Source organism: Protopterus annectens, chromosome 3.part0 (assembly GCF_019279795.1).
Source record: "Protopterus annectens isolate FY-2018-M chromosome 3.part0, PAN1.0, whole genome shotgun sequence".
Classification (NCBI taxonomy): Eukaryota; Metazoa; Chordata; order Ceratodontiformes; family Protopteridae; genus Protopterus; species Protopterus annectens.
The window spans coordinates 1,741,706,377-1,741,720,051 of record NC_056731.1 but is presented as its reverse complement, the minus strand read 5'-3'; positions in this window follow the sequence as shown (position 1 = coordinate 1,741,720,051).

Here is a 13,675-nt window from a genome sequence, read left to right as displayed (position 1 = left end):
GATAAAAGCCATTTAAAAGCCTTCTACTTGGAATTTAATGGTTGGAGTTACTGTGCTATGCTGTCAGCAATGCAGGTACTTCATGATTTCTCCAGCAGCTGTACAATTCTGTTTGGTGATGGTCTGCGCACATTTCAGGCCTTTCATCTCATTGTGATCTTGTGGAGGGCAAGACTGTAGCTTATCCCTGGCTGATCATGCAGTTCCCTAAAGGGGGTTTTGAATCTGCCCTCTTCTGAAGAACTTGAGAGCTGAATGTCATGATTTACTGACTGGTCCATCATGCCTGTGGGTTTCATGGCTAGTTTGTATTTTCAAAGACTTGTCTTGACAGCTATCGCCTTTGCTCATGGGATCTCTTAAAATTCAGGCCCCTGTTTCTAGGGATTTTGTATTAGTTTATACTAGCCTACATTTCCTCAAGGGTGTCAGATTTTAAGCCAGTGTCTGCATTTCGTTGTAAAGGAGCAGGAATTAGGGGAAAATTCGCCCTTTTGGACATGTTCAGCACACAAGTTAAGTTTATGCTTCTAGATTAAGCAAGTACATGAAAAGATTCCATCTACTGCAGGAAGCAAGAGGCTGTGACAATTGCCAGGCAAACTTTCTAAGTGGCTTACAGCAGTAAGATAGTAATACTGAGCATTTCTCCCAGGTCATGTATCTGTAGCAGTAAAAACTCTGCTTGTGAACTGAGCCTGCAGTGTAGAGTAAATATATAATTGGATCTTTTGTCCCTATGTAACGTCTCTGTCATGCTTTTCCATCATATGAGAAAAAAGGAAGAAGTATCTTAGTGCATTATTCCTTTAAAGCAGAAATGTGGTGCACATTATTGTTTTTTTTTTCCTGCAGGCCTTAAAGATCAGTGTGGGTGTTTATAAAGTCTGTACATAAGGTGTGGACAGAGTAATTTTTTAATTCAATTTGCATTGCTTCTACATTTGCCATTGACTTTTAAGTGATATTTCTGTTTGGTCTAATCCCCTTATGACCATCTAACTCTCCAATCACTTTTGACCCATTTGTTCCTGTTGGGACAGGGCCCTGTTTGCCCATGTCTTCCCTTCAGGACAGGAACCAGGGTAGTGTGGTTATCCACTATGAAGATTGGTGTTTTCTGTTTTAACTGAACTGAAACGTGTAGTAGAACCTTATACCAACAGCAGCATTATGAACATAAAGGATCTAGCAGAATACTAGTAAAATCACCATACAATTTATTAAAATAGCAAAACAGAACAATTTGAATTAATAAAGGTAAGCGCTTTCATGCTTAAAAGTACTACTTCATCAGACCTATTACATTTCAGCTCAGTACCTCCATATATGTGTGTGTGTGTGTATATATATATATATATATATATATGTGTGTGTATATATGTATATGTGTGTATATATATATATATATGTATATGTGTGTATATATATATATATATATATATATATATATATATATATATATATATATATATATATATATATATAGCATCAACAAATGAAAACAATATTCAACTCATTTAGTAGGTCAGGCTTTAAATGTCTGTTTTAAGGGTATACAGCCATTTAAACCATGTTTGTCAGCTTGCAAAAGTATTATCCATTTAAGTTTGTTCATTTCAATGAAGTTATCTATATCACCCATCTTTTATCCAGTTTCATTAACTGTAATCTAAAGTTAAATATGTGTGGTGGTATTCCCAGTGATGTGCCTAGCTAATGCATTAGAGCCCCTATGGCTACGTATTTCACTCATGTTCTTTTATTCTTTCTCTTAAAAATTAGTCATTTTTCGGATGTAAAACGGGCAAATTGCGTAGGTAGCTAAATATCTTAATTTACTGTCATAGCAGTCTGCATATACATTCAAAGCAAACTTCTGGGACGTAACATAGTGAAGAAAACAATCAGAATGTTAATGGAAGTCTTCCTAACAGATGATGCTTGCTTCATTTCCTTTCGTAAGTAAGTACTAGACTAGCTGCCCTTGTGGACTATTTTAAGCCTAGCCAATTTTCCTTTTTCTCTAAACCCATCACATTTGCTTATAGATTGACCTTACCCATCACATGGTTGATAATGATGTATGACCCGTAATGAGGTTAACTGGGATAATACAAGTTCATTTTAAGGGGCCCTCCATGGAAGGTATAAAGCCTTTAGGTGCTACCCTGTCCGTTAGGATTACAGGGGCAGTCCTGGGATAAATTTTCTGTTTCTCATCCATAGATCTAAGTTGCACTTGAATAGGGACAGGGATAAACTGTTTTATGTAGATGGGAAGTCTGTTCCACTGCAGTGGTATCCACTGTAAGATATACCTGTCCTGCAAACCATTGTTTCATAACTGGTTTAGATCTCTAGACAGAGTGTTTCTGATGCCGTTTGATTTGCTGATGTGCTGTAAATCCGTCAGTAATGGGTTACCACACACAAGTCACCCGTTAGCAGTCTGTAGGGTGCCGAGTATAGTGACAGGGCTTTGAGTTGGTCCACACAGGACTTGTTGTTTAGGCCTTGTATCCTTTTAGTAAGATATCTTTGTGGACGTTCCAGTTATTGCATGCATCTGGACAGATAAATGCCAAAGGGGGCATTAAGTTCAATGACTGGCTTAATGATGGCAGAGTAAGGGGGACAGTGACATCCCTAGATCTAGACGGAATCCCTTTGTTTATAAGCTGTGCAATATAGAAGCACTTTCTTGCGTCTTTCCTTGGGTAAAGACGATAGCTGTGCCTGACAGAATTAGGGTGGCTAATGATTCTGTATACTTTTTTAATTAGAATAGAGTACAATATTGTAACATTATTTGGATGCAAGTAACCTTTATAATGCCCATGTTGCTCTTATATGCACGTACTGTCCTTGTTTTTGAGGCTAGAAATATTACATTCCTATTAGGAAATGCTGCTACAAACTTGACAGCAGTGTTACTGTACACTATGTCTACTTCATTTTTGACTAAAGTGAGAGAGAGAGATGGCTTGTGTCCATATATTGAAATACATTGCATCTTTTCTCCTATAGGCTTATTGCTTTTTCTGAAAGGATGCATTTTCTTCTTGTAGGAAGACATGTAAGACCCTTACTGCTATCTACCTGTTGCTTTAAGCAAAACATTTGCATCTGATATATGTAACCCTGTTTCCCAGGATTCTGTCCCTTCAGGACGTACATCTGGCTACTCATTTGGTATCTCTTTCTGTTCTTGCTTGACTAAATTGGATTCTAGTACAGCATTTTATGGGGCTCAGTGTAAAGGCATACACTAGTAAATTTCTCATGTTCACTGTTGCAGAAGATGCAAAATTTTATTTTTGTGTGTTTTTTTAATACCATTGTGCTGCTGTTGAAACCAATTTTATGAAAAATCTTAAGTTGTATCCAATGTGCAGATGGCTTCATTTGTTGTTATAGAAAGGGCACTACATGCAGAATTGACCATGTTAAGTTGCCCACTTGCATAGACTGTGCATTACTCTGTTATCTTAATGTTTAGATTGCATAGGTTGACTGCAGTTTTATTGGTGTTTCAGTCCTTAACAATTCAGGAATGGATGTTTGTAAAAACACTGCCAAAATACTTATGAATTGAGTTTTGTGTAAGTGATGATGAACAAAAATATTTAAAATGGAGTTTTTGTGGGAGATGAACATTTGTAAAGAGTATAGAAAGGGGCTTTGTAACAGATACTGGGATGCTTGTGAAACATTACAGGTTTGGCTGATAAGTTATCTTTTGTGTGTAATATTTTATACAGATAAAACCAGAGAAGTACAAAATACACAAGTAATAAAATTTGTACTGTATGTTAGAAAAATGTATTTAAAAAATGTACATCATTTTATATAGGATGGTCTGTACTAGCTGTTTACAAATTTGCTTGAAGTGAATGCTGTTACGACATCCACTTAAAATAGGTACTGTTTTAAAAGCAAAGTAACAAACTTTATTGGAGATGCTTGAATCAATAAAATCATGAGTTTTCTAATTGAAGTTCTTTATTTTTGGTAGAAAAAAATACATTGCTTCACATTTGATTTGTCCTTTGTTGCATCACTCTGTGATATTTACCACATTTGTTACAATTTGCAGAATGCACTCTGACTGCTCTATGCGTTTTCCTTAATAGTTCGTACTTCGGTTGCTCCAGGATGTTCATCGTGCATACAGCTGCAGTAATCACATAGGGGTTCTCTGCCATCAGGCGGTCCCTCGGTCAGCCGAATTCCAAAGTCTTGGTCCGGCGTCAGTTGTTGTCGCTTCCTTTCCTGACGTCAGTGCGACAGGGGTATATAAGACACAGCCGCCATATTCTTCAGTCTTTTTTGCCGTGCGGTGCCCGAAGCAGAAGCAGTTCGCAAGTGCCGGTCGGCCAGCTCCTGAATTTACAAAAAATTGGAAACCGAAGTCTTCTTTAAAGCTAAGTACCCCGTTGGGGAAACTTTTCTTGCCTCAGACCGATGTCAGACAAAGTTAACAATTGTATTTCTTGGATTTCCATTCCCTCTGCATACCTTGTTTAGGCCCAGACCACAACGTCTCGGGCTGTCGCTTTTGTGCTACTTTCAATAAACGCACTATTAAGCGTCGGGCGGAGTTCGCCCAACATTATTTTGGTAAAGCCTTTGATTATAAAATGTCGTCGGAGACTCCGACTACCGTTTTGTCCAAAAAACGCAAGGACAAGGACCGACACGCGAGGCCCACGGTCTCCACCGACACCATGCCAAAACCGACTGCACGTGGTCCGGTTCTCAGCGAGACACCTTTGCAGTCCCTGACTACCGACGACACTTCTTTGGCGGTGTCTTCTGTACCCGAGACCGCAGGTGCCTCGGCCCTTACTCAGACTACAACCACCGAAGCCACTGTGAGTGTTGAGTCTCCTAATGTGGACAGGTCCACTTCCACCCAGGGTGTCTTTAGGCCCTCATCTTCCTTTTCCATTAAGGCCTTTACTAAGTCCAAATCAGCCATGCATCCCCAAGAGGCCTGTTGTTCAGGGCCCATCCCCAGGCCCCATGCCTAAAAAGCAGATGCTTAAAATGGCTGAGGATTTGATTACCCTTATTAGGGGGTTCCCAACCCCCTCCAGACAAGAGACCCAGAGTGGAGGAAGATTCTCCCTCTTCTGAACAGGGCTCCATTTTCTCAGAACATTCTGATGTAGAGGAGCACTCGTACTCCCCTTATGAAGATTTGGATGCAGAACAGTCCATTCCTTCTGTATCTCCCCCAGAGGATTTCTCTTTTGGGGAAACCTTGCACACCTTGAGGGAGCACTTCCATTGGGAAGGCCAAGACTTTTCTGATTCCAAGAAAAGGCTTAGGGAATTTCTTTGGTTACCTCAACACAGACCGCTGGCTATACCTCCTGTCTTGGACATACTTGATAATGTTTACTCGGAGGCTTGTCTTAGTCCGGATTCCCTGCCTCCTGCTCCAGTCAAACCTGATAGGTACTACAGAGATCCGTACTCTCACCAATTTCTTTTCAAAAACCATAATGCTGACCCTGAAACCATTTCTCAAGGCCCCAAGGGAATGAAGGCCTCTACTGCCAAGAATCCACTACCTTCCGAAAGAGAATCTAAATCCTTAGAAAGGTGGGGGGAAAAGGTATACACCTCGGCCACCCTAGCCATGAGGGCCTTAAATTGTCAGTTCCATATGCTTAATACCAGCAGTTTCTGTTATCTCAATTAAGAAATAAAATGTCTCAACTTGATCAACCAGATTTGAAGGAATTGCAGGATATGATGCATAATGCAGAACAAGTGGGTAAACACACCTTACAATGTGGCTATGATGCCTTAGAGGCCTCAAGTAGAGCTGCTGTTACAGGATCAGTCATTCGTAGACATGCTTGGCTTAGGGAACAAAGCTTGTCTGATCATGTTAAAGCTAAACTACTAGATGCTCCTTTACAAAAGGATGTACTATTTGGTACTAATGCTGAGGAGATACTACGTAAAATGGAAGAAAAAGCTAAATCTATGCAAGAGGCAGACAATGGCAAACTCCAGCACCAAGAGGTGGCGAAGACAGTGCACAACAATACAGAAAACAAACCCAATGACTTCCTTCTTTTCTTGCCAAGCAAGTCTCAGCTGGCAGCTCCCTTGGGAGGAAAGCTGGCATTATTTACAAGAAATTGGCATATTATCACAACAGACAAATGGATCCTGGACATTATAAACAGAGGCTACAGATTTCATTTTCACACTCTTCCAAAAATGAGAGGCATGCCAAACTTGCCACACAATCAAAGGGCAGAGGCACAAATACAAATTTCAAAACTCATGGACATGAAAGCTATTCAAGAGGTACCTACTCACGAACAAGGTCAAGGTTTTTATTCCAGACTATTTCTGGTACCAAGGAAAGGAACCGACTGGAGACCCATTTTGGACTTATCCATTCTAAATACATTTCTACTCGTAACAAAATTCAAGATGCTCACATTACAGCAGCTTCTTCCCATGCTGGGCAAGGGGTTTTGGCTGGTAACATTGGACCTCAAGGAGGCATACCTGCATGTCCCAATCAGACAAAGCTGCAGAAGATACCTCAGATTTCTTGCAGGTTCAATCCACTATCAATTCTCTGCATTGCCCTTTGGCTTATCTGCTGCGCCCAGAGTATTCACGAAATGCCTGGCATCAGTAATCGCCTACTGCAGACTTCAAGGGATACAAATTTACCCTTATTTGGACGACTGCCTGATCCAAGCGGACAGCAAGCACAAACTTTTGGAACATCTGGCTTATGCAATACGGTTACTGAATTCTGTGGGATACACAATCAACAAAGAGAAATCCAGGCTAACACCATCTCAGAAAATAACTTTCCTGGGTGCCAACTTGGACACAAACACCCAGATGGCCTACCTTACGCCAGAAAAACAGGGGCAACTAACTCAGTACTTCAAAATACTAGCAAATTGTACCAGGCTTACTGCAAGGAAAATCCTGCAGGCTCTGGGCTTCATGGCATCTTGCATTCTTTTAATCCCATGTGCAAAGTTGCTTAAGAGAAAACTTCAATGGTACCTAAAAAACCTATGGTCTCAGCACAGCCACAATTTGGAAACAATAATACCAATAATTCCATGTTTGCAAAAGGAATTTCTATGGTGGGCCCAAGCATGTCAGACAAACACAGGTCTCCCATTCTGCAAGCCTCAAGCAAATCAAGTAATCACAACAGACGCATCAGATTACGCCTGGGGGCCGCACATGACAGACAGGTGCATTCAGGGCAAATGGTCCCAAAAGGAAAAGCACCTTCACATCAACCAAAAAGAAATGCTAGCAGTGATAAATGCAATTACAGCATTCAAGGACCTCCTGCATTCAGGACAATTATTGATAAGAACAGACAACACCACAGTAATGTGGTACATAAACAAGGAGGAACACATTCATGCCCTCTGTGCAGACTAGCCATGACACTTTGGAACTTGGCTCTGGAATGGCAAATCAAACTTCAAGCACAGTACTTGCCAGGTTTGGAAAACACGCTGGCAGACAGTCTAAGCAGAAATATGACAGATCCGCACGAATGGAAGTTGCATCCTCAGGTGTTTACACAGATAATACAAGCGTGGGGAAGGCCAGACATAGATCTCTTCGCCTCCCACAGGAATCATCAATTGGAAAAGTTTTGTTCAAGGACCTTCCATCCAAAGGCCTGGAGAGTGGACGCCCTTTCATTCAGTTGGACAGCATGGACAGTGTACGCTTTCCCACCTCTGCCTCTTCTGCCCAAGGTGCTCTTGAAAGCAAGAGCAGACAGACCGAAGATGATACTGATTGCTCCAGACTGGCTAAGACAGCACTGGTACCCACTCCTGAGGAGCCTAACACATACTCCTTCCTGGTTTCTACCTTTAATGCCTCTTCTGCTGACTCAGCACAGCTACAGAACTCTTCACAGTCAGCTGAAAACACTCAATCTCGCTGCATGGAAAATTCCTTAACACCGCAACAGATCCTACTCCCCAAAGAGGTGCAGGACGTCATTCTGGAGGCCAGAAGGCCATCAACTAGAAAGGCCTACTCCACAAAATGGAAACGGTTTTGCTCCTGGAATGAGAAAAAAGGCCAGGATCCTAGAAAACTAAATTTGCCTCCGGTATTACAGTATCTAGCTGAGCTGCTGAACAGTGGGCTTTCATTTTCCTCCATAAAAATCCATGCCTCAGCCATTTCTGCAGAATTCAACACGGACCCACCGTTATTCTCTCACCCACTTTTAAGACAGTTCCTCAGAGGGGCTAAGAATATAAGACCACCAAGGAAACAACCAGTGCCAGCCTGGGATCTTAATTACATTCTAGAAAAATTAACATTGCCTCCCTTTGAACCAGCTGCCTCAACAGATTTGCAATATTTGTCCTGGAAAACAGCTTTCCTTCTGGCCATTACCTCAGCTCGTAGGGTTTCGGAGCTACAAGCCCTCATGGCTGTGCAGCCCTTTCTCATCTTCCATCAGGACAGGGTTTCTCTTCGAACCAATCCGTCATTTATGCCTAAAGTGGTATCCAGGTAGCTAGGACTAGTGGCTAACACCTCCTCTTACAACCTAATTGGGTTATCCTCCTATGGTGTATTTGCTTGCAACTACTGTTTTTTGATTACTTTGCATTGCTTGAATATATTTTTATATATGATTTATGTATTGCCTTCCTTCTGGGGGCACCTGACATCTGGGGCAAGAAAAGACTGAAGAATATGGCGTCGGCTGTGTCTTGTATACCCCTGTCGCACTGACGTCAGGAAAGAAAGCGGCAACAACCGACGCCGGACCAAGACTTTGGAATTCGGCTGACCGAGGGACCGCCTGACGACAGAGAACCCCTATGTGATTACTGCAGCTGTATTAGCACTCGAACATCTACATTTATGGTAGGTACAAAACTGTACTTTTTACTGTTGCAGAAGGAGCTAAATTTGTAGGTCTTGGTGAGCACCTGCACAGCTTATCAGCATTCTTCCTGAGGGTGCAAGTTTCTCTTGACATAGTAGAACTACAAATAAATAGATCTAACTGGTCTGTGTTTTGTGTGTAGCATTGGGATGTTCTTCGTAGTAAATGTTGCAGTACTGATTATTGGGTCTTCATGCCATGCAGAAGCCTATGGATGGCTTGATTTCCCGATTCTTTGTCATCCCTAGCTGATGGACCATATATGTCCAGGTATAAGGAGGACATCTGGCACCATCTTCACTTCTTTCTAGCCTTCCAGTCCAATGCACTTAATGTGATTTCAGTATGCTTGCAGTCTGCCGCTCGGCTTGTTTCCAGAGACTCAGTCAGATAAGCACCCCCATTGGGAAAATCTCTGTACTAATTTAATGTTAAGAAAAAGTAAATTGCTGTGAAGTGTGAGAAGCAAATCCCACATAAAGACTTTCACTCATTTTTGTCTCTTCTGCTTGGGAGCTTCAGCACGATGTTTCTAACTGTCCTGACTGTGCAAACTTCCATGCAAAAACTGTCAAATGTAGGACTGTGCTGCATATATGGAATTGTATTCAGCTTCGTGGCTTTGCAGTCCTCTGCTACTGCAGGGTCTGTTCTTCCATCAGTCCAAAGAAATGGAAAGACAAGTATGGCTAAGGACCCTGTTTTCCAAAAAAGCTTGAAGTAGCACTCTTAAGTAGACCAACATAGGTGAGATGCCTTTGCAGCCTCCTTGGTCTGGCGACTTAGGCCCAAGCCTTCTGGAGCAACGCCTTGGAAGGATGCCATGGTTGAATGCTATCACAGTTCATACATCTGTTGGGTCTGATGTTGGTCTGCAGGCCTCCACTTCTGACATCCATACAGCATCTGTTGAGGGAGACTCCTTGTCTTCCCTAACTACTGAAGTTGATGTCAGACAACCACATCCTCCAATCATCCCTCTAAAATGGATGATTAAACCAAAGCAAATCACTTTTGTTTTACATGCACCTCCAATCACCTCCACTTACACTGAAGGCCAAGATACTTAAAAAGTTGTTGGCATTCATAAAATCCAGAGAGCCACTTCACTTTTCCACCTCCAAGGACACTATATTTAAAAGGAGCAGGGACATAGCTTTTCAGAAAGAAGATTCCTCTAGTCCAGAACTTGAGGAGTTGTCTTACTTTGGACACTTACCACTTCAACCCTATCCTGACTCAGACTTCAACTCTTGACACACACACACACTTCTGCCTCACCCCAAAGACCTTTCCTTCAGAGATGCACTACATAGAATGTGAAGGTAGCTTTCAATTGGGAAAGTAAGCAGTTCTTCCAGGCCCAGGCCCCACTACAGGTATCTCCTAAGTTTACCTTTAATCCAGACCATTGGTTATTCCCCCAGTACACATTGTATTAGAAAATGTTTTCAAAGACACAGCTCCACACCTGACTCACTAGCCCCTGCTCCAAGAAAACCAGATAGGTTTGACAGAGTATTTGAAACTTGTAAGCACCTCTAACTCCACTAGAGGACAAATAAGACATCCCCTGCCTAATGACAGTGCAAGCAGATTACTAGACATATTTGGGAAGAAAACTTGTGCTTCTGCCACCTTTGCAATTAGAGCTTTGAATTGTGTATTCTATATGCTTAAGTACCATTCTTGTCTTTAAGACAACTACTTAAGGTAGACTATTGGAGATGGAACCTGAGATGGACATGTTCAAGAATTTCCAAGTCACTTTTTAAATTGTTTATTTCTTGAGTATAAAAATTAATAAGAGATTGTAGGAATTCGAAACCTTGTCAGTCAAAAAGCTGAACCTTTCGGTATAATTTTCTGGTTTATACACTCCTGTAAGTACGAAACATTTTTCTAGCAATCACCCTTACCATCAGAAGAAGGCCGTTGTTAAAGGGCCAGATGGTAAGGGCAGCTAGAATTATCTCGGACGATGTTGAGTTCGAGACAGAATGCGAAAACTTGCAAGATATGTTTATTTGTAGAGGATATCCTAGTTTTTTGATCAATAACATTAAACAAGAAGTTTGTCATAAGAGAAAGAATGGGTACTTTCAACCCTTATTAAGTACGCCAAGAGCACAGACGATCGTGCAAGGTTTAGTACTTGACCGTAACAAAGAGGTTTTTACTACAAATTTTTTATGTACATATTCCCTAGATTAGAAATTTATTAGGGACATTCTCAATAAAAATTGGCATATTATTAAGGAAGAATTTGCATTGATTAAATCTTTAGGGATGAAACCTCAAATTTACCTATAGGAGAGGCCAAAACCTAAAGTCATTACTTGAGAAAAAGACAAGAATTGCACCTCATAGGGTGAAAGGGATGTTCAAATGTGGTACTTGCCCCCAGTGCAAATTCATTTTTGAAGGCAATAGATCCCTAATCAATAATAACTTACACAATGAATTCTAGGTTTAATTGTGATTGTAAAAGTGTAGTTTATGCAGCTTTATGTTGCCAATGTAATGCTTATTACATTGGCAAAACGGAAAGGAAGCTGAAGCAGCGAATATATGAGCACTACTATGCAATAGGCAAGGGGGACATTAAAAATGCCTTGGCTAAACACATTTTGGACTTCCCCGAATCTAGTTTTAAATTCTTGGTTTTACAACATAGAGATCAAGATATCAAAGGAGGTCCCTAGCAGATTTTGTTAGAAATTGATGAGATTATTTGGCAAATCAAGACAGGGGCCCATATTCCACCTGGCCTTAATGAAAGTTTGTCCATAAGAAGTGTTTTGAAATTGCACACCCTCAGGAGATGTCTGATGGTCAATATTCTATTATTTTTGTAATTAAAATATTTTTTGTAATTATTTCTTATCTTTATCATTGCTATTGCATTTATTAGCTGATAACTTTTTGTGGTGTAACACTTTTTTGTGGTGTAACACTTTTTATTTATAGTTTATTTATTTATTTACTTATTTACATTTTTTATGCATAGTATATCTATTCATATTTAAGCAATGTTTGAGTGTGTGGGTGTCAGTTGTTCAATGTGCCATCAGGTTTGGATGTTGTACCGCACGGAGCCCTTGGCATGGGAAAGTATATATGTTGTTTATCCAACGTGCAACCTTTTATATTTATTGATTGTATATTTTTATTCTAATTTTTTACATCATTACAAGATGAGATTCAAGTTGTTTAAGATTGTTCACTATTAGACGCAAATGCGTACATTCTATTTCATGTAGTATGAAAAAGGTATTTAAAGTAAGATTGGTTCTTTAAGAAATTATTATGATTTCTTAATCAAGGTTTTAATTGAATAATTGTTTTTTCTTTTTTATATAATGAATGATGTGAAATTGTTCAATCTCGCTGTTTGTTATTACACACGGGTTCGGAGCCGATCCTCGGCTCCGAGTCGGCCGCATCACCAGCTCCGCATCTTCGAGAAAGCTCGAGGCACAGTAATATCCCATGATCCTCAGGTGCTAACCCTCAGATTTAGTTTGCCGCTAACAGCAGATCGCATCGAGAGGCTCGGGCCAGTAGAATTTTTACTATATATTTCTTGTTATATACTTCTGATTTTACAATTTATACTCTCTTTATAGTGTTTGATAAGTTTTATTATATAGTTGTTTAAGACTAGTTTAGTTAGTTTGTTACTTTAAAATTCTTAGTAAGGGCCTTAGGCCGTTTTTCTGTCAGAATTTACAGTACTGAAAATAAAAAAGAAGAAAAAAAAGATAATAGTTCTTTGCCTTTAACTTTTTCTATTTTTCATATATATATGGGTTCATGTCACTACATCGACATATTATGTCGACAATTACTGCAGCAACGCAAAATAATCGACAATTGAAACCGTTGACAACTGGAATCACACACTTTAACTTTACCGACAACCCGAAAGCACTTTTAAATGGGATGCTACCTTGGGCCGAGTACTAACATGGGTCAAGATGGGGGCGTGATTTGTACGTCTACATTACTGGTGTTTCACCCCCATCTTGACCCATGTTAGTACTCGGCCCAAGGTAGCATTCCATTTAAAAGTGCTTTCGGGTTGTCGGTAAAGTTAGTGTGTGATTCCAGTTGTCGACGGTTTCCATTGTCGATTATTTCGTGTCGCTGCAGTAATTGTCGACATAATATGTCGATGTAGTGACATGAATCCATATATATATATATATATATATATATGTATGTATATATCATAGTGTGCTGTGTGTGTTTTACAGTTTAGATATATATATATATTACATTTAAATTGTATTATAGGGATATTTTTTTGAGTGTGCTGTGATTTTTTCCCTTTCTTTTAAAAATGTCAGAAAAGACCAAATCTGGTTTTAAAAGGTGTCAGTGCGGACAGAAGATGTCCATTACTGACAACCACTCATCCTGCGTCTACTGTCTTGGCCCTCTCCACTTGCCGGAAGACTGTTCCATCTGTCATTCCTTTAGTGGGAGGGTCATGCTGGAAAGTCGCTGGAAGTTGGTTGACAGGGTTGCTTAAACCTGAGTTTCAGGAGGCCCTGGACAAGGCTGAACAGGTTTCTAAGTCTTCAAAGGGGTCGAAGTCTTCAAGAGTGTCGGAGCCCAAGTCATCTGCTCCGAGCAGCTCTTTTCAGATTCGGATACCGGCTCCTATGACTTCGGTGCCGGGTGTTGAGACTTTATCTCTGCACGAGGCTCAGGTATCAGAGGTACCACTGT